We start from the raw sequence: 20,118 nt of genomic DNA, 5'->3' as shown, positions 1-20,118 counted from the left end.
CATAAAGTCTTTCTTGTCATGTGGTGGAACTGATGGGCAGTTCAGAAATCTTTGGGGCACAGGGGGCTACTAGAGATCACAGTCAAGAATATGACAAAAGGATTCAGCCTTAGCATAAGGATGAACACGAGGAGAGAGGTACAGCCTCATGGAAATGATGGAAATGAGTCAATGGGCCTAATTGTTGCTGCATGTGTCCCTCTGGGACAATTTCCCTGCCTCGCCTGAGCTACATTATATGCTCTTGCTATGTGTCACCTTAGAAAACTGTAATTTCCAGATAACTCAGATTATTTTTTTATTTTAAAAATTTTATCCCAACTTCCTCTAATGAAGGTAGGGATTGCATATCCAGTACTCTGCTCTTGTCTTCCTAGTACTTTTCACAATTTCCTGCCCTGCAAAGATACTCAGAAAACTACTAAAGGAAGGAAAGGCAAAAAAGAGGGAAGGGAAGGGAAAGGGAAGGGGAAGGGGAAGGGGAAAATGGAGAGGGGAGGGGAGGGTTCAGAACTCATCTAGGTCTGGAGTCAGCATCAAAAAAGTCCAGAAATCAGCAGATTTTAAAGAGGCAAGATGAGTAGGTGCAAGTAGCAATACATAGAAAGTCAGCCTACAATATTGTGATTGGTTCCAGAACACGGTCATTGACTAATATTAAAAAAGATTATTTTGAGGCCTATCAAGGAGAAAGAAATTCAGTCTTCAAAAGCAAAATGAGGCCGAGCGCGGTGGCTCAAGCCTGTAATCCCAGCACTTTGGGAGGCAGAGGCAGGTGGATCACGGGGTCAAGAGATCGAGACCATCCTGGTCAACATGGTGAAACCCCGTCTCTACTAAAGATACAAAAAATTAGCTGGGCACGGTGGCGCGTGCCTGTAATCCCAGCTACTCAGGAGGCTGAGGCAGGAGAATTGCCTGAACCCAGGAGGCGGAGGTTGCGGTGAGCCGAGATCGCGCCATTGCACTCCAGCCTGGGTAACGAGCGAAACTCTGTCTCAAGAAAAAAAAGCAAAATGAGTGAGATAATGCCTGCAGGTAACATAAAGAATAAGATAGAAGAACAAATCTTTGAATAAGAACATGGGTGTGGAATGCAGAATAAGATAAGGATAAAAGATAATGCTTTTATTTCTAAAATATCTTATTTTTCATATCATTGAAATTAACTCACTCCCTCTTTGTTTAAGGAATTAGTTACACCTAATTAAATTCACAATTGAGACCTTCTGTTCCTCAAGATATTCTCTTAAGAAAATGATAAAATCAGACAATGATCAGAGAATTTACTTGAGAATCACTTACTTGATAAAGGCCATATTCATAATATATTTTTCAAAATTTCTAAAATTAAGAAAAAAATGCCTAATTAACAATGGTCAAAATTTACACAGACATTTCTTCAAAGGTATGTGGATAGCAAATGAGCACATGACAAGAGGTCTATCACCATTGAGTCATCATGGAAATGCAAAACAGAAACACAATAAAATGTCATTATATACCTACTAGATTCTCTAAAATTAAAAAGATTGACCATACCATGTATTGACCAGGCTGTGGAACAATTAGAGCTCCTACACAGTACTGGTAGTAATATGATACCATACAAAAATTTGGAAATCTATTTGGTAATTTTTTAAAAGGTTAAACAGATACCTATCATATGACTTAGGCATTCCACCATTATGTATTTACCTATAAGAGATAAACATGTACCTAAATATCCATAGCAATTTTATTTGAAATCGTCAAACACTAGAAAGAAACAAACTCTAACTGGTGAATGAGTATACAAATCATGATAAATCAATTTACAGGATTATGATTGAGGGATAAAAATAAATTATTGATACACAATACAGACTTCAAAATAATTGTGCTGAGTAGAAAAGTTCAGCAAAAATAATATATAATGTGTAATTTCATTTGTATGAAGCTCTAGGAAATGCAAAGGAGTCTGTGGTAACAGAAAGATCGGTATTTGTCTGAAGATGGAGGAAGGGGCAGGAAGCACCAGAGGGATGGATTAAAAAAGGGCAGGAGGGAATCTGGTGGGGGGAAGGGGGAGTGGGGTGGGATTCAGTGATGGATATGTTTGTTATCTTGACTGTATTGTGATGAGTACACATATATATCTCAAACACCAAATTGGGCATGAAATATTTGCAGTTTATTTTATGTCAGTTATACCTCAATGAAGGTGTTAGAAAATACAAATAACAGGAAAAAATATGTTAAGTAATAAATTTGTGATTTACCACTGCTTTTAATAAATAATAAGGGTTTGATCTGTTGTCCCTTTGATATTCAAAAACAGTTGCGTTTGCTCAACCTGCATGCTGCTTTGATTGTCAGGGCATGTAGTGCCTCAGTGAATACTGGCAATTGTGTCTATTCCTACTATAAGGCTATTGCTATTATTGACTGAAATGGCAGGTCTCTACTTACTTTAAAATTTTTACAATACTTCTGATTAATTTGTCTTGATATCCCTGTATAAAAATACTAAAATATCTTTGGTCATAATCTTAAGTTTGATTCTTTACAATGTGTCAGAGAAAAATAAAATCAGATTTATTACACTATTAAGTATTAATTGATTCTAGGTTGTTAAATATGTTATAATTTACTTGCCTTAATAGAGATATACATTCACTTGTCTACAGTAATTAAGAGTAAAAAGAATAGAAATTAACATTAAAGTGTTAGTCCATTTTGTGCTGCTATAACAGAATATCACAGGCTGGTTAATTTACAAAGAACAGAATTTTTTTTCTCACAGTTCTGGAGACTGTCTGGAAGTCCAAGATCAAGTCACTGGCATCTTATCAAGAACAAGATGCCTTGATCTTGCTCTGTCCTCACATGGTGGAAGGCAGAGGGCCAAAAGGTGTCAAATTCTGTACTCACACAGTAAAAGAAGAGAAGAGAAAGAATACGTTCCCTCAAACCCCTTTTATAGCCTAATTAATCCATTCTTAAGCACCTCCTATTAAGCTTAGCCTCCTAACACTGTTGTATTGGAGACTGGGTTTCCAACATATTAATTTTGGGAACACATTCAAACCGCAGCAATAAGTAACAGATTCTTTGGCTAATAGCATTTAAACAATAATTCTATTAGCCTAAGAATTTGGGGTCTTTAAATAATAATAGAAGGGTGTTAATAATTTCTGATGAATAGCAAAGTTTTTAGTTACAGTATTTTGCAAACTGAAAAATATGAGATGAAATTTCAAAGGCAAGGACACTTATATTAACTTAAAGCTGAGCTGTAAAACACAGCAGTACAGCTTTTTAATTCTCTCCCTCATTGTCCTGTTTCTCTAAAGAAAGCAGTAGCTTGATTGTGGAGTAGGGTATTTATTTTTTGCTTACTTCAGCGTGTTAACTTTTTGTTGACTCTTGATCCCATCGTATGTGCCTATGCTGGTGAGAAAAATGCAAATACTTTTAATTTCATTTCTCCAAGGAAGAGAATAAATTATGCTAAAGCAAACATAAAATGCCATGGAACAAGATAATCAGATCAGATACAACCACCAAGAGTGAATTGGAAAGCACAACTTGGATCAATTAAATTTGTAGTGGTGAAGAATACAGAATTAAAGATAACTGCCTGGATTTGAATCTCGATATTAATATGTATTAGCAGTGTAAGTTTTGAGAAGTTACTGAGCCTTCTATGCCTTAATTTTCTCATTTTTTAAATGATGTTAACATTTCCTACCTTATAAAAGTTTTGTGAAAATTAAGTGACATGACCCTATTATTTTAACACTTGTATGCCTATTATTTACTAAAAGGTAATTTATGCATTTTACGAATATGAATTTATTTCATCCTCATACTGATTATAAAGCACTTACATCGTTCATGACATAAACTGCTTAATAAATAGCATCTTGTATTTTTTTTGATTGCACAGAAAATTCAGAAAATACATAAAATTGTAAAGAAGGCCAAAACCTTCATACAATCATGAATTCAAAGAAGTCATTGTGCATATTTAGGCATATTTTCTTAATCTTTCCCTTTATTGTTAAAAGAAATTCTGCTCACACATTTCATAAAATTTTATCATGCATTTGATCATTACTTTTTTTTAATACTTTTAGTTAATTTTAATATACTTAATTTTTAAAAGCATTTTTAGGTTTACAGAATAATTAAGCAGACCACACAGACATTTCCCATGTACTCCTTCTCTCACATAGGCACTACCTCCCATACCAGGGGTTTTCATATGTTACAATCTATGAATCTAAATTGACATATTATTGACCAAAGTCCATAGTTTACATTAGGATTCACTCTTGGTGTTTTACATTCTAGGTATTGTGACAAATATATTTTGACATTGATCCACTATTAGAGTATCATATGAAGTAGTTTCACTGCCCTAAATTGCTATGTGGTATTGCACGGTATGGATGTCAGGGTTTGTTTTTGTTGTTGTTTTCTTACCACTCACCTGTGAAGAACATCTGGATTGTTTTCCTTTTGGAACTATAATGAATAAATCTGCTGTGAACAATTGTACAAGTTTTGTGTAAACCCTAAATAACATTTACCTGGATAAATGCCCAGAATCATAATCACTGGATTGTATGGTAGTTATGTATTTCAATTTTTAAGAAACTGCCAAACTGTTTTTCACAGAGTGGTTTTATCATTTTTACATTTTCACTAGGAATATATGAGTTATCCAGTTTCTCTGCATCCTCACCAGCATTGGTATTATCACTATTCTAAAAAACTTTTTCATCACTCTGATATGTATGTAGTGATATCTCATTATGCTTTGAATTTACATTTCTGTAATGGTTAATTAAAATAAATGCATGTGTGTATGTGTGTGAGTGTGTATGTGTATTTCCATCTGTAAATGTAAGTCTATGAAATCTTCAAGTTGCTTGCCCGTTTTTTCTTTGTTTATTTTGGTTTTTAAGAAAGTCTCATTCTGTCACCAGACTAGAGTGTAGTGGCGTGATCTCAGCTGACTGCAACCTCCACCTCCTGGCTTCCAGTGATTCTCCTGCCTCAGCCTCCCAAGTAGCTGAGACTACAGGAATCTTCCACCATGCCCATCTACTTTTTAAAAATTTTTTATTTTTTTTGTATTTTAATAGAGATGAGGTTTCACCATGTCGGTCAAGGTGGTCTCAATCTCCTGACCTTATGATCCTCCTACCTTGGACTTCCAAAGGGCTAAGATTATAGGAGTGAACCACCACATCTGGCCCTACATGCCTGGTTTTTACTCATTGTTTTCTTTTTCTATAGTTGATTCTTGAGTAGTATATATATTCAAGATTTGGTTCACTTTCAAGTATGTGATTTAGAAATATTTTCTCCTCAACTGTGTAGTATATATTTTAAAACTGGGTCTTTCATATAGCAAGTCTTCTTAATACTGTGGAGTCAAATTTATCCATTTTTGTCTTTTATGGATTGCAATTTTGGTGTCAAGTCTTAGCAATCTTTGCATAAACTAGTTCCTGACAACTTTCTTCTGCTTTTGTCTTTCTTAAAAGTTTTATAGTATGAATAACTTAGGTCAAGTTTGGACATATGGTCTTGATTCTTATAGCTATATAATAATTCTTGAAATCACTTAGGCTGATCTCTTCCACTTTATTATTTTTCAAAATTAGTGTAGCTATTCTAGTTTACTTAATTTTCATATAAATTTCAAAATAATATTTATAGTCACAACAGTCTTTTTGGGATTTCAATAGGATTTGAACTGTATCTGTATATCAGTTTGGGGTGAATTGACATCTTGATTTTTTTTTAAAGCATGATACTATGTTGAGTCTTCAAATTCATGAACATAGTCTACACATCAATTTTTTTAGAACTCACTTGATTTCTCTCATCAGCATTTAGTAGATTTCAATATCAAATTCCTACATATGTTTTGTTAGTTTTACATCTAGGTATTTCTCTCTATTTTTAGCAATTTTATTTTTAAATTTTGTGCACATATACCTTGCCAGTACATAGAAATACAATTGATTTTATCTTGTATCCATGGATCTTGGAGAATTAAATTGGCTTTTAGAGATTCTTTGAGATTTTATATGTCAACAATCTTGTTGCCTGCAAATAAGGACAGTTTATTTCCTCCTTTTTTGCCTTCTTTTATTACTGTTTTCAGTGGTTAAAAGTTTCATCCCTTTGCAGAATAATAGTGGTTGGAGTGGACATCCTTGTCTTTTCCAGATATCAGAGAGAAATCATTCAGTCTTTTGTCATTTAGTGCAATTTTAGATTTAGTTACTTATTTTCACATTGAAGAATTTCCCTATTTCTAGTTGTCAAGAGATTTTTTTCAAATCATGAATGTGCCTTGAGTTTTATCTAATGCTTTTATTGCATTGATTGATATAATCATGCCTATTAATATGGTGGATTACACTGATTGATTTTCAAATGTTACCACACTTGTATCTCTGCAATACACACTCTTCCATCACAATATATATATTTTATTTTACATATTGATAAATCCAGTTTGCTAATATTTTTATAAATTTTACATCTATATTTGTGAGGAATATTCTTACATATTTTTCTTTCATTTTGTTTTGTTGCACTGCCTCTGTTTTTGGTATCAGTCTAATAATAGTTTTATAAAATAGAACTGGATGAGAGTGCAGAATTTGTGTTTTCCTTTGTATTTATTTATTTATTTATTTAGAGACATGTTCTCACTCTGTTGCCCAGGCTGGAGTGTAATGGCATGATTCTCAACTCACATTAGCCTCAATTTCCCAGGCTCAAGCCACCCTTCCACTTCAGTCCACAAATAGCTGGGACTAAGGGCACACATCACCATGCCTGGCTAATTTTTGTATTTTTTTCTAGAAATGGGATTTCACATTATTGTCCAGGCTAGTTGAGAACTCCTGGGCTCAGCTATTTACCTACCTCAGACTTCCAAAGTGTGGGGATTATAGGCATGAGCCACTGCATCCGGCCTGTTATTTCCTCTTTTTTAAAGTTTGTAAGTGTAACCACGTGAGCCCAGAGAGTTAACCTTTTTTTTTTTTTTTTTTTTTTTTTAAAGAAAACTATGTTCATTTGAGTTTTGTTATGGCAACTTGTGCTTTTCAAAGTTTGCTCAATTTCATCCAAGTTTTCAATCTATTTTTTATTCTTTTTGATTATTGTTATCTTTTAGATCTCTGCAAGGCCTGTAGTAATATCACCGATTTCAATCCTGATATTGGTAATTTATATCTTCTCTTTTTTTCTTTTATTAGTCTTGCTAGAGGTTTGCAAATTTTATTGATATTTTCAAATTAACAGCTTCTCATTTCTGTTTTCTCTACTTTTTTGTTTTAAATTTCATTGAATTCTGCTGTTATCATTATTATTATTCTTTTTTCCATCTGCCTGCTTTGTTTAGTTTGTTCTTTATTTCTAGGTTCTATAGGTGGAAATCCTGACTATTTGTTTGAGACTTTTCTTTGTTTTTTTCTAATGTAAGCCTTGGTGTTATAAATTTCCTTTGTTTTAGACAAAGTTTTTGCAACTGCCATTTTGTTTGCTTTTTCCACATAAGATTTCATTATTCAGACGGGCGTGGTGGCTCAAGCCTGTAATCCCAGCACTTCGGGAGACCGAGGCGGGTGGATCACGAGGTCAACAAATCGAGACCATCCTGATCAACATGGTGAAACCCCGTCTCTACTAAAAAAAAAAAATACAAAAAAATTAGCTGGGCATGATGGCGCGTGCCTGTAATCCCAGCTACTCAGGAGGCTGAGGCAGGAGAATTGCCTGAACCCAGGAGGCGGAGGTTGCGGTGAGCCGAGATCGCGCCATTGCACTCCAGCCTGGGTAACAAGAGCAAAACTCTGTCTCAAAAAAAAAAAAAAAAAAAAAAAAAAGATTTCATTATTCTATCACTGATTTCAAGATACCTTCTCTGTGGTTAGTTTTCAGAAGTTTGACTTACTGTATCCTGGTGTAGGTTTCTTTGGCTTATCTAATTTGAATTTATGTCAGTTTTTTAGTATCTAAGCCTTTTTAAATTGTTTTAGTTTAGTTTTTTATTTATTTAAGCCTCTTTTCTTTGTATGCTCATATTTTTAAAAAATATGTTTTATGCTCAGATATTTTTTTTAAATACCTTTTCTTTATACTTGTTTAGAGGTTCTATTTTTTTGCTAAGGTTTTCTGTTTGCCTTTTGTTTCTTTTCACTTGCTTCAAACATATTTGCAAGGCTTATTAAATTATATTTTATTATGATATATTTAAAACATTTGATGTTAGCATCTCTTTAAAACTTGATGTTGGCATCTATTGATTCTCTTTTTTTCATTCAGATTGAGATTTTTCTGGTTCTCTGTATAAAAAAATTTTTAAATTAAAACACGGGCATTGAGGTATTACATTATGAGTCTTTGTATATTATTTAAACATTCTGCTTTAGCTGGTCTCTTTTGCCCTGCCTCACCATAGGAATGAAAGGGTGCCACTTTGTTACTGTCAGGTAGGGTTAAAGTACAATTCCTTATCTGGCCTTTATGCACACCTAAGGAGGGTTGGAGCGCCTCAGTGCTGCTGGGTAGGGATGAGAGCTCCAGATTACCACTATGACTCTGCTGATACCACCCTGGCTGTGAGAGGTAGAAGTGCCTCATTACTCCTTCCCAAATCTTATCTTCGGACAAAACCTTGGGAGTGACCATGTTACTGCCAAGCATTGGTGAAAACTTTGATTTTCCATTATACCCTCTTACACTACCCAGGAGTGTAGGGAGGGTATAGAAGTCCAGACTCCCCCCATTGTTTCCACTAATATTATAGGAAAAAGGTGGTCTCATTGTTGACCATCATGGATGAAAGTCTGTTCCCACTGGCCTCCCCAACACCATCCTAGCAGTAGAAAGAGGGCTTTTCGTGATCGGTTACCAAAGTTGAAAGTCTATACTCTTCACTCAGCTTTTGCTCATTGGATTGAGTGTAGGGCCATAGATTTTGTTCTTTTAAGGGTATGTATTGCTTTTTCATTATTTCTTAAAGGTAATGCATACTAATGGTTGTACATTAGTATGCATTATCTTTATAAAGTAATTCATAGTACCACCATTCATAGACAACATACAACACTTCCGTCATATCTTTTCTGCCTCTTCCTCTTTGTATACATTTGTTTTCACATATTAAGAAACTGATGAGATTTTTATAATATTAAAGCAACATTACAGTGCCCCAAATATTTAAAGCAACAGAGAGTCACACAATATAATAACGCCCAGCTAACAAGTGTAGTCCAATCACTGTCTGAAACTCTGTACTAACACAATTGAAAATTGATATGTGGTGAGAGAAGTAGGAGAAAAGGAAAAGAAGAAAAGAGGATTTGCTTTTTATGCAGAAGGAAACAAATGCCTTCCCATTGTAGTACCTTGCATATAACTAGGATGATATTATTTATTCAATATCATGTTCTCTTTATTCACATGCCATTATAACACATATTTTTACACAACCATAAAACTATCACATAATTTTAATAGGTACATAATATTTTAGTGTTCATTAATTTTTATATATTCTATATATAGAATATATAAAAATTTGTAGTTTGTTATGTGTGTATTCTTTATAATACTATAATAAACATTCTTATAACTATATATTTTCCCCAATTTGGAAATGTTTTATGATAATTATTTGGAAGTGGAATTACTGGGTCAAAAATTAGAAATTTATGATTTTTCATGTTTGCCAAATTATATTTCATAAACAGTGCATCATTCTATATTCTCACAAATAGGATCTGACAGCATGTTTTAAGCTATACTTTTTTAGCAAAAATGAATGTTGTCATTTAAAAAAAATAGCTAATGTGTTAGGCAAAAGGTAAATGTGTCTTACCTATGTGGCATTTATTAAATTATAAGCAAGATTGTGAGAGTGGGAGAATATGATTGTGTGTGTGTGTTTCTGTCTGTGAGTCTGTGTGTGTGTGTGTCTGTGTGTGTGTGTGTGTGCCTGTGTCTGTGTGTGTGTGTGTGTGCCTGTGTCTGTGTGTGTATGTGTGTTCCTTTTAACTTATTTCAACTTCTCTGAGCTGTTTTTTACATATTCTCATGTTGTAATTTTTGTTTGATATATATGAAATCCTTTTCTATTAAATATTAATCTTAAATTTTGGCAAATAGCATTTCTCATAATTTGTTTTTTAGTGTGACTCAAAACTTTTAAAGATATTTTCTTATTCATGGACATTTCACTTTAGTGTTTTGTAAGACTGAATTTTTTCTTTTGTAGTTTTTCCATTGCCTGTCTGCATGTAGAATTCTCCATATGGAAAAAAAATCATTTTTTATTTTTTTCAAGTGTTTAATGATCTTATTTTTTTAATGAAAATGTTGAACTAATAAATTTCAAGTATTTTTTTCCTAGTGTCATTTTTCCCTTTAAAAGTTATTGAGGGCTTCAGAAAGCATCTGTTTATATGAGTTATAACTTGCCATGTATATTATATTAGAAATTAAAAGTGAGACATTTTGCAATTGCATTTTAGCAATATTTTTAAAATAATTTTTCTTCAACTATTTTTAAGGTGTTGCTAAATAACAATAACTTACTATGTTAACATAATTGACATGTTTGTAAGGAAAAATAGCTATATTTTTTAAACATAATTTTTGAGACAGGTAATATTGTTTTACCTTTTAGCAAATCTCTTCAATATCTAGCTTAATAGAAAACAGCTGGATTTTCATACTCTGTTTCTGCATTCCATCTGTCATGATAGCTTATTTTGATCAAAGTCAGTGAAACATATCTGGTTTCACAAATATATGTAGTTAGAAAAGTGTGGATTATTAATATGACCCTTTCAGAAAATCTTGGATATTTTTCTTTGATGCTACAGCAGAACTCGACAAGTCAATTTTTTTTTTTCCTTTTTCCAAGATTGAGTCTTGCTCTGTCCCCGGCTGAAGTACAGTGGCTTGATTTCGGCTTACTACAACCTCTGCCTCCCAGGTTCAAGCAATTCTGCTGCCTCAGCCTCCTGAGTAACTGGGATTGCAGGCATGCACCACCAATGCTTGGCTAATTTTTGTACTTTTAGTAGAGATAGGGTGTCACCATGTTGGCCAGGCTGGTCTCAAACTCCTGACCTTGTGATCTGCCTGCCTCTGCCTCCCAAAGTGCTGGGATTACAGGCATGAGCCACCTTGCCCAGCCAGAATCTGAAACCATATCAGTTAACTTTCCATATTGTTACATTAAAATCTATTAGCTTTTCTTGCAGTTTGAATGAAATCTTTTTTTTTTTTTTGGAACATAATGTACTACTTCTTTGGAAAAATAGTAGTCACTGAACTATGCAGACATTCCAAGTTTTGACACAATTAATTACACAGTATTAAAAAATCACATTCACTATATTATCATGGATCTCAGAAAAGTCTTTAGGTGTCTGGGCACTATCAGGCTTAGGGTGGTAAATAACAAGTTTTCCAAAATTCTAATTTTCTCTTTAAAGCTCAAATGTTTTTTTTTGTTTGTTTGTTTTTTAAATTTTTTATTGGATTTTAGGTTTTGGGGTACATGAGCAGAGTATGCAAGACAGTTGCGTAGGTACCCACATGGCAGTGTGCTTTGCTTTTCTTCTCCCCTTCACCCACATTTGGCATTTCTCCCCAGGCTATCCCTCCCCACCTCCCCCTCCCACTGGCCCTCCCCTTTTCCCCCCAATAGACCCCGGTGTTTAGTACTCCCCTTTCTGTGTCCATGTGTTCTCATTTTTCATCACCCACCTATGAGTGAGGATATGCGGTGTTTCATTTTCTGTTCTTGTGTCAGTTTGCTGAGGATGATGTTTTCCAGATTCATCCATGTCCCTACAAACGACAAAAGCTCAAATGGTTTTATTGGCAAAACACTTGGCCAGTTGTTTTCCTTGAGATGAGGGTTCACTTTATTCATTAACCATAGTTCATCTGCCAGTTTTTCTTACAAGTAAAAATGATGTTTTGAGAAAAAAGCAGCTCGTTCCACCTCCAACTCAATCATTTATGCAATTTTCTTCACAATCAGCATTATACTTCCACATGAGCCAGAATGTTTTCTGCATATTTTCCAGTTTGTCACAGAGGATATTAAAAAGTCTTATTAAAAGGTCAAGATCAAAGAAAATTAATAATGTTTATGGTTTTTTCCAGGACATTCTTAGGTAAAGCTGGTTTTATTTTCCTGATGCCACATGGCATTAAAGGACACAATGAATACTAGTGGAGCACACCAACAGTTTTGCCTATTGTTTTTAAACCATCAGTACAAATGTCATCTTAGTGGCAAAATTTCTACAACAATCTTTATCATTACAATTTCTTTTAATCTCATAAACTCCTCAAAATAATTTTAGAGAACTCCAGGGTTCAGATAACCACAATTTGAGAACTGCTGCTTTAAACTACTTGAAATTTCTTTCTTCATAGTGAAGTCCCATCTCTACTAAAAATACAAAATTTAGCTGGATGTGGTGGTGTGTGCTTATAGTCTCAGCTACTCAGGAGGCTGAGAAAGGCTTGAATCCAGGAGGCAGAAGTTGCAGTGAGCCGAGATCACACCACTTCACTCCAGCCTGTCAACACAGCGAAACTTAGTCTCAAAAAAAAAAAAAAAAAAGACAAATAAATCTACAAGTATAATGCTGTTATTCTAGAGAAGTTAAAAAAGATAATTTTGCCTGTTATTTGTTTCATGTATTACTTCACTTTTTAAAACATCTAACGGTCTTAAGTAAGATTGTTACTCCATGTGATTTTACTGGGAGATCCTCTAGAATTCCATAATTGAATGAGATTGATAGTTTAAGAAAAAAAATTAACACTTTATTTCACTGTAGAAATGTCTTCTGCCTAAAAGTAGAGATTTATATTGTTTTTAAAAATAACAAAAAGAGCAAAATATGTTTCTTGATACAGCCTGGTTAAATATTTGCACTGTGAAGGTAAAGAATCCCCCCAAATACCCAATTAAAAATTGGTTAATACTAGATGGAGCTCACATTATTTTCAATACAACATAGTCTGATAATAAAGGAGTTCCAGTTATAAAGCTATGCAGGAAAATATGTGTGGCTCCACAATTCTATACCTAGTTAAATGGCTGTTTATTCCATTAGCAATGTCTTCTGAAAATGCAGCAGGTTTTTTAAAAATATTCTCTTTTTAAATTTTTATATTTAAAACAATTGTATGATATATGTCTATTTCAGTGTAACACTACTTCTTCGAAATTTTAGGAAAGATTCTTTGAACTGCACATTTTTTATGTTTTGGAATTTTTTTCTCATTTATATATAGTTACAAATCTCTGTTTGCCTTATAGTGAACAAGAAGCTGAATTGTTTCTTGTATATACATCTGCTGAAATCTTTCACCTGCTGGATTCAGGTCAAAAGGGACAGTTAATAAATTATTAATGTGGAGAACTAACAACTTCAGGAATAGAATAGCATGAATAATTTTCAAACACTGGCCCTTACTCTGCTTAGAGTGGCTGTTTGTACCAAAAGCAAAGGCAAGTGCTCCTTCATGCCACTGGCAACATCCTGGTAATAAGACAAGCAACTTGAAATCTAAGAGATGGATGAGATAAAGCAATACGAAAGTTTACTTTCAACTTGAGTCCACACCTCTCTCTGTAAGTGATGAAATTGAAGATGCCCCATGGCTGCCTGCCATATACATCTTAGAAACATCTCTACCTTGGGAGAGGAATCATGGACTAGTCTCCAGTGGATTTCTTCATTGTTTTTATATATACTACATTTAGCAATTTTTCATGTCTGGAATGAGCTCATCTCTGACTCTAAGCAGTCTTGGCACAGTATTTCTTCCAAGTTTACATATTATGTTTAATTTATTAGAAATATGATTAGAAAAGAGGTGGAAAAAAATGTTGGATTGTCCACAACTTTATATTTGACTTTTGTACTAAAAACATATACCTTTCCTATGTTATTAAAATCTCTTTATACATATCGTTTCCATGTATCTTTAAAGTTCCTTTATACAAGTAACAATAGATGACTAATATTCCAACTTCATATTTTAAAATTCACCATAAACAGAAATAGGAGCTGTAGGTAGAAGAATGACATTATAGTGATGAGTATGCATAGCTCAAAAAGTGACTGATATTGTTTAGATTTAATTTCTTTGTTTTTTTGCTTTGCTCTGTTTACTAGTGACATTGAATTCATCTCTGCAACTGTAGGATCTCCAGGGTTAGATGCCTTGATTTCTAAATGAGTTTTGGGTCACCTAAATCCTGTTGAATTATTAGTTATGGCTTCTGTCTACACACTTTAGCCCCTTGTCTCCATGGACAAGCAGACAAGAATAGTCACTATTTTGGCAAGGGGATCGGCTTTCATTATCCGAAGTTTGGGTTACTATTACATAATGGAGATAAAAGTGAATTTGTGAGGAATGCAGATGGTCCACTTGGTTGCTTCTTGTATTCCTTTGCCCAGTTTTGATTATAAATGCACTGGCATGGGAGCCCCAGCCTGAGAAGGGCAAGATGACCAGGGACTCAGAGCACTTGGGAATAGCAATAAGTGATCATAGTTAGTAGAGCTAATAGTTGCGAGTGAGGTGCATTCACACTAGTTGGTGGAAAAGATGAAGGTATCAACTGCAGTCTCAAGAACAAGTGCAGTTTCTTGGTTTGATTTACTAACCTTCCTCTATTTAGTTTCCCGTCAATAAGAGGCTCATGGGAATCCTGGAAGAGCTATCTCCCAAATACATGTAGAAAAACAGATCGAGTAGTACAAAGTGCGAATTGTGGGAGACATGCCAGATGTCACCCAGATCTCTCTTTAAACAAGGATCTGCTGCCAGCCTCAGGAACTACAGTCAGCATAGTCTTTAGCTCTCAGGTCCTCCACTTTAGTTTCAGAGTGTGATGCACCCCCAAATCACACCTTTCCTGTAGCAGTCTACATCTAGTAACTGCTATTACTATCTACCATGAGTCAACTCTGAAATGCAGGATTTATTCCAGAACTCCATGCTGGGCTAACTAAGCTTTGTCTGATCTGCATTGCAGTTTATAACTTCCCCTTTGCTCAATTCTAATTCCATCACTTTCCTTTCACAGTTGTGGATTCCTAGTGAACAACTTGCACCTGATTTTATTTCAATATATGCTTCTAGAGAACTCATCCTTCAATAGCTTATGCTGCCAAAGCAAAGAGGTTGTCCATTCATTTTATCTTTAGCTACACAAATAGCTTTGTTTTTGTGAGATTTGAGGATATTAAAAAGCAATGTTTTGCTCAACTGCTGCCTTACCTCTTAGATTACCTGCCTGTGAATCCTTGCTCTTTCACTTGTTTGGGATCACAGAGAAGTTAATTTGTTTTTCTAATATAGGTGGAAATTTTAAAAAATTATTTACAACACAAGGCCTTTGGATATACTAAATGAAATTATGCATCTAAAGCACTTAGCTCAATCCTGGTAAATAGTAATCAATCAATCAAAATTATATCAGCAGTAATAAGATAGCTGCTGTAGCAGAATTATCTTTCTGAGTTTCTATTACTTAACAAGTGCTTTATTTATTTATTTAGAGCCAGGATCTTGCTCAGTTATCCAGGCTGTAATGACGTCCTCATAGCTCACTGCAGCCTCTAACTCCTGGATTTAAGCAATCCTCTCCACCTCTGCCTCCTGATTATCTGGAACTACAGATGTGTGCCAACATGCCTAGACTAACAAGTGCTTTAGATACAGTAAGTCATTCGTTTTAGAGAATCTTGTAAGATTTTAGATTTGGTTAATTGTCTGTGATTATAGGCCTCTCTTATAAGTGGGAAGAATTTGAAATCATGCCTTTTTGAACCCAAGTTTAAGATTTTCTATTATACCAGGAATTGGCAAACTTTCTATAAAAGTCCAGATATTAAATATTTTAAGCTTTGTGTGCCAGAAGACCTATCTTGTAAATAAGCACTCTACTCAGATTTTAGAGCAGAAAAGTAGTGACAGACAATACGTAAATGAATGAAGATGGCAGTGCTCCCATCAAACTTTATACCAACAAGCAACAGGCCATATCTGCTTTATATTCTGATTCTCCTATATTCTGTTAGTTACTGAAAAGCTTTCGGAATTTCTACAGAAAGAGAATGTCTCCATAAAAAGAGAGCTTATGATCTCTTCAATAAATAAATACAATTATAAGTCACAATAAAATTATATAGTGTTGCATAATGGTGGCTCAGTCTAAATGTTGTAGAAGATTTTTGAAATAAGTGACCCATGTAGAATAGTCATCACTGTTGAGGTAGATTGAGTATCAAAAGTTTGTTTGACATAGGGAAAAAACAAAGTATAAAGCCAAAGTTTATTTCTTGGGGGGAGGGAAAGGAAAAAAAAAACAGTTTATGTCTAAGATTCAGAGAGACATAGATTAAATATTTGTTCTTCAACTTGTTAGCTATATAACTTTGGATAAGTTAATCTTTTCAGTTACCTCATCCATAAAGTTTTTGTAAATGCATTTAGCTCATAGAGTTATAGTAGGAAGGAAAAACATATTTCAGTAACTAGCTCATAATAGTTTTATTGAAAAATTCCACACATCTTTGCTGAGCGTGCATAATATGTTATACATTCTTAGTTGTTGGAGATACAGTAGTCAGCAAAACATTAAAATTCCTTATGGAGTATACATTCTAGGCCCCAACAAATGATGATATTTATGATCATCCAATTATTCTACTTTTGCATTGAGATTTAAAGCCAATGTTTTTAGCTTTATGTATAAGTGCAAGAGTAGAAGTTTAAGATAAACAAACAATATAGAATCAGATATGGAATTGAGTGTTTTTGTAGGAAGTATAAAAATCTGTTGGAATTAGCAGATTAAATAGCATTACCAAACATATCCATGTACACTATACAATATAAAAGAAGTTGTTTAGCACAACCGCCCTAGGAATTTGTTGGAAACATTTGAGAGTTAGCATTGCATTATCAGAGAGAGGTTAACATAGAAGTCTTGTTAACATCATCTGGCCTGAGGAATTTGAGCAAAAACTGTCAAGAAATCTCAGAGATTACTGAGCAGGAGAATGGCATGCTGTGAGTATGCTTGTAACCTTTGTCTGTGTCACAGTATAAGTGGGAAGACTTCAGACCGAGTGTCTAATACCTCTTTCCAAAGCAGACATGCTATTCTGCCATTTGATGTTGTTCAGCATTCAACTGCAAGGCACAGTTCTATTTATTAAGAATAGTAGCCATTCCCAAGGACAAGCTGATTCCTGTTCTTTTTTTTTTTTTTTTTTTGAGACGGAGTTTCGCTCTTGTTACCCAGGCTGGAGTGCAATGGCGCAATCTCGGCTCACTGCAACCTCCACCTCCTGTGTTCAGGCAATTCTCCTGCCTCAGCCTCCTGAGTAGCTGGGATTACAGGCCTGCGCCACCGTGCCCAGCTAATTTTTTGTATTTTTAGTAGAGACAGGGTTTCACCATTTTGACCAGGATGGTCTCGAACTGTTGACCTTGTGATTCCTGTTCTTATCCCAATCTTTTAGACTCTACATGGAGGCAATTATTATTCAAATGATTATGCAACTAGTGAATACAACGAGAATTAGTCTAGTTCTACATAAACTGAGATTGTGAATACAACCAACCCTATTTTTAATTTGCTTTTAACTTTGGAGGGACAGGGAACAATGGAATTGTAAAAGTTGTAGTAATTAATGAACAAGTTAAGAAGTGCTCCTTCATCATATATTTCCATTAACTGTTTCATTTTGGACCTGAAAATTATCAAGTATTCAGGACTAATTTACTATTTTTTCATTTATTTACTCATACATTTATTAGGCAGCTGCTTATTAAGTACTTATGATATGCCAGTTGAGTTGTGGAGACTTGGATAAAGCAATGAACAAAATGGACAAAAATCCCCACTATCACTGAACTGACATTTCCTTCCTTTCTCCTTTTCTTTATCCTTCTTTCTTTTTTTCATAATTTTCTTATTTTCCCACTTAAAAAGCAATGCAATTACTAAAATGAATACAAATAATATAGGCATAATTAAATAAGTATCTGAATTTTAAAAATCTGCTTTCATTTAGGATATAGAAGGCCAAAGGAGACCATCACTCCTGTTTCAACCAAGAAAATATTGCAAGAGGGAATACTTCCAAACTCATTCTAAGAAGCTAGAATTGCCTTTATATTAAAGCCAGGCAAAAACAATATAAGAAAAGAAACTACAGGCCAGTGTCCCTGATTAACATCATCAACAAAATATTAGCAAATCAAATACAATAGCACATTAAAAGCATCATACACCATGACCAAGTAAGATTTATCCCTAGGATGCAAGGATGTTTCAACATACGCAGATTAATCAATGTAATAAACCTCATTAACTGAATGAATTATAAAAATCACATGTTCATTTCAATTAATGCAGAAAAAGCATTTAACAACATCAGCACTCTTTTATGATAAAACCTCTCAGCAAATTATAGAGGAAATTACCTCCACACAGTGAAGTTCATTTATAAAATACCCAAAGCTAGCATCATATACAGTGATTTAAAGCTGAAAGCTTTTCTTCACAGATCTGGAACAAGGTAAGAGTGGCCACTCTCACCTTTCCTAGTCAACATAGTGCTAGAAGTCATAGCCAAATAAATTAGGCAAGAAAAAAAAAAAAAAAGAAAGAAAGGCATCCAAATAAGAAAGGAACAGGTAAAACTATCTTTGCATGATATACTTTACCAAAATCAAACGATTTCACACAAAAAAAACAGAAGCAAAATGTGTTAGAACTAAGAGCTGAATTTCGTGAATCATAGAATATGAAATCCAAATACAATATTATTTTATTTGTATATATCAACTATTACCTATCCAAAAAGAAAATAAGAAAACAATTCAATTTGTAATAGCATCAAGTCTTTGAGAAGACAGATGTCTATTACAAATTGACTCTGAGGCTATAATTGATATGCTGCAGAGCACACAACTAGAAATGATTGAGAGATTTGAACTTAAGTCTGTTTAATCTCAAAAGTTTATGTTCTTTTTGCAATGTCTCCCAGTTCATGTATGACTGAACTCTTTACCAACACACAATCCTGTGAGAAGAGCCAGAGCATTTAATCCTGGTCTTAAACAATGACACCTCTTTCAGATTTTCATCTACTGCTTATTTTTGTAACAAAAAAAGTTTTTTAATAAAAGGAAAGAACTGGTTTATAAGTGTTGGAGTCATTATTTTATTTCAAAGATATAAGCCCTACTAACTCAACAGAGCCTAGATGTACTGATCATCCAGTCCAAAATGGGACTCAATTAGGGCCTTTTTATTTATCTCACTCTTAAAGATTAAAATGATTTTATTTCTTCAGTGGAGAAAGTAATGTTCATTTCCTAGACACATAATTGGCCTGGCATAATTCACACTAATGAGCTATTATAATCAAAAATTACCTTCTACACGACTGGTATTTCTGATTTTTTTTCTTAATTTTAACTCAAATGTTGCAAAGCACACTTTGGTATTTTTTAGTAACTAATAAGACCTCATCCAGAATGAGAACAAAAAACTAATTAATCATTAGGCTGATATCCTCTAATACTGATGCTTGATATCCCAGCAGATTTTGTTACCTAGAAAATACTTCTATTATTGCACTGATAAAACAGAAATATATGCAAAATATTTACACATCACATGGGTCATTGTGTAATAATTATGCATTAAAGAACCTCATGATTTTTCTGAAAACAACTATTACTTTTCTTCAAGAGGGTTTTGTATCAGGTATCTCCATATTATATAGAGTACGACGTACAAAAGAAGATGGAGCAAACCACTTCAGGGATAATCTATGTATTTTATCTACTTTATGTTGTAAATGATGTCTAGAAAGAAAAAAAGAGCACGACTTCAGTCATAAGACGTAATTATTTCGTAGCTATACTGCTTATATTCCTTTGCATAAGATGTTCAGAGTCTCCAACTGCGGGTTTCCTCATCTGGTAAATGAGTGGGATAAATTATTCCCACTGTGAAGTTGG

Source organism: Callithrix jacchus, chromosome 10, assembly GCF_049354715.1.
Source record: "Callithrix jacchus isolate 240 chromosome 10, calJac240_pri, whole genome shotgun sequence".
NCBI lineage: Eukaryota > Metazoa > Chordata > Mammalia > Primates > Cebidae > Callithrix > Callithrix jacchus.
Note: the sequence above shows the minus strand (reverse complement) of the source record.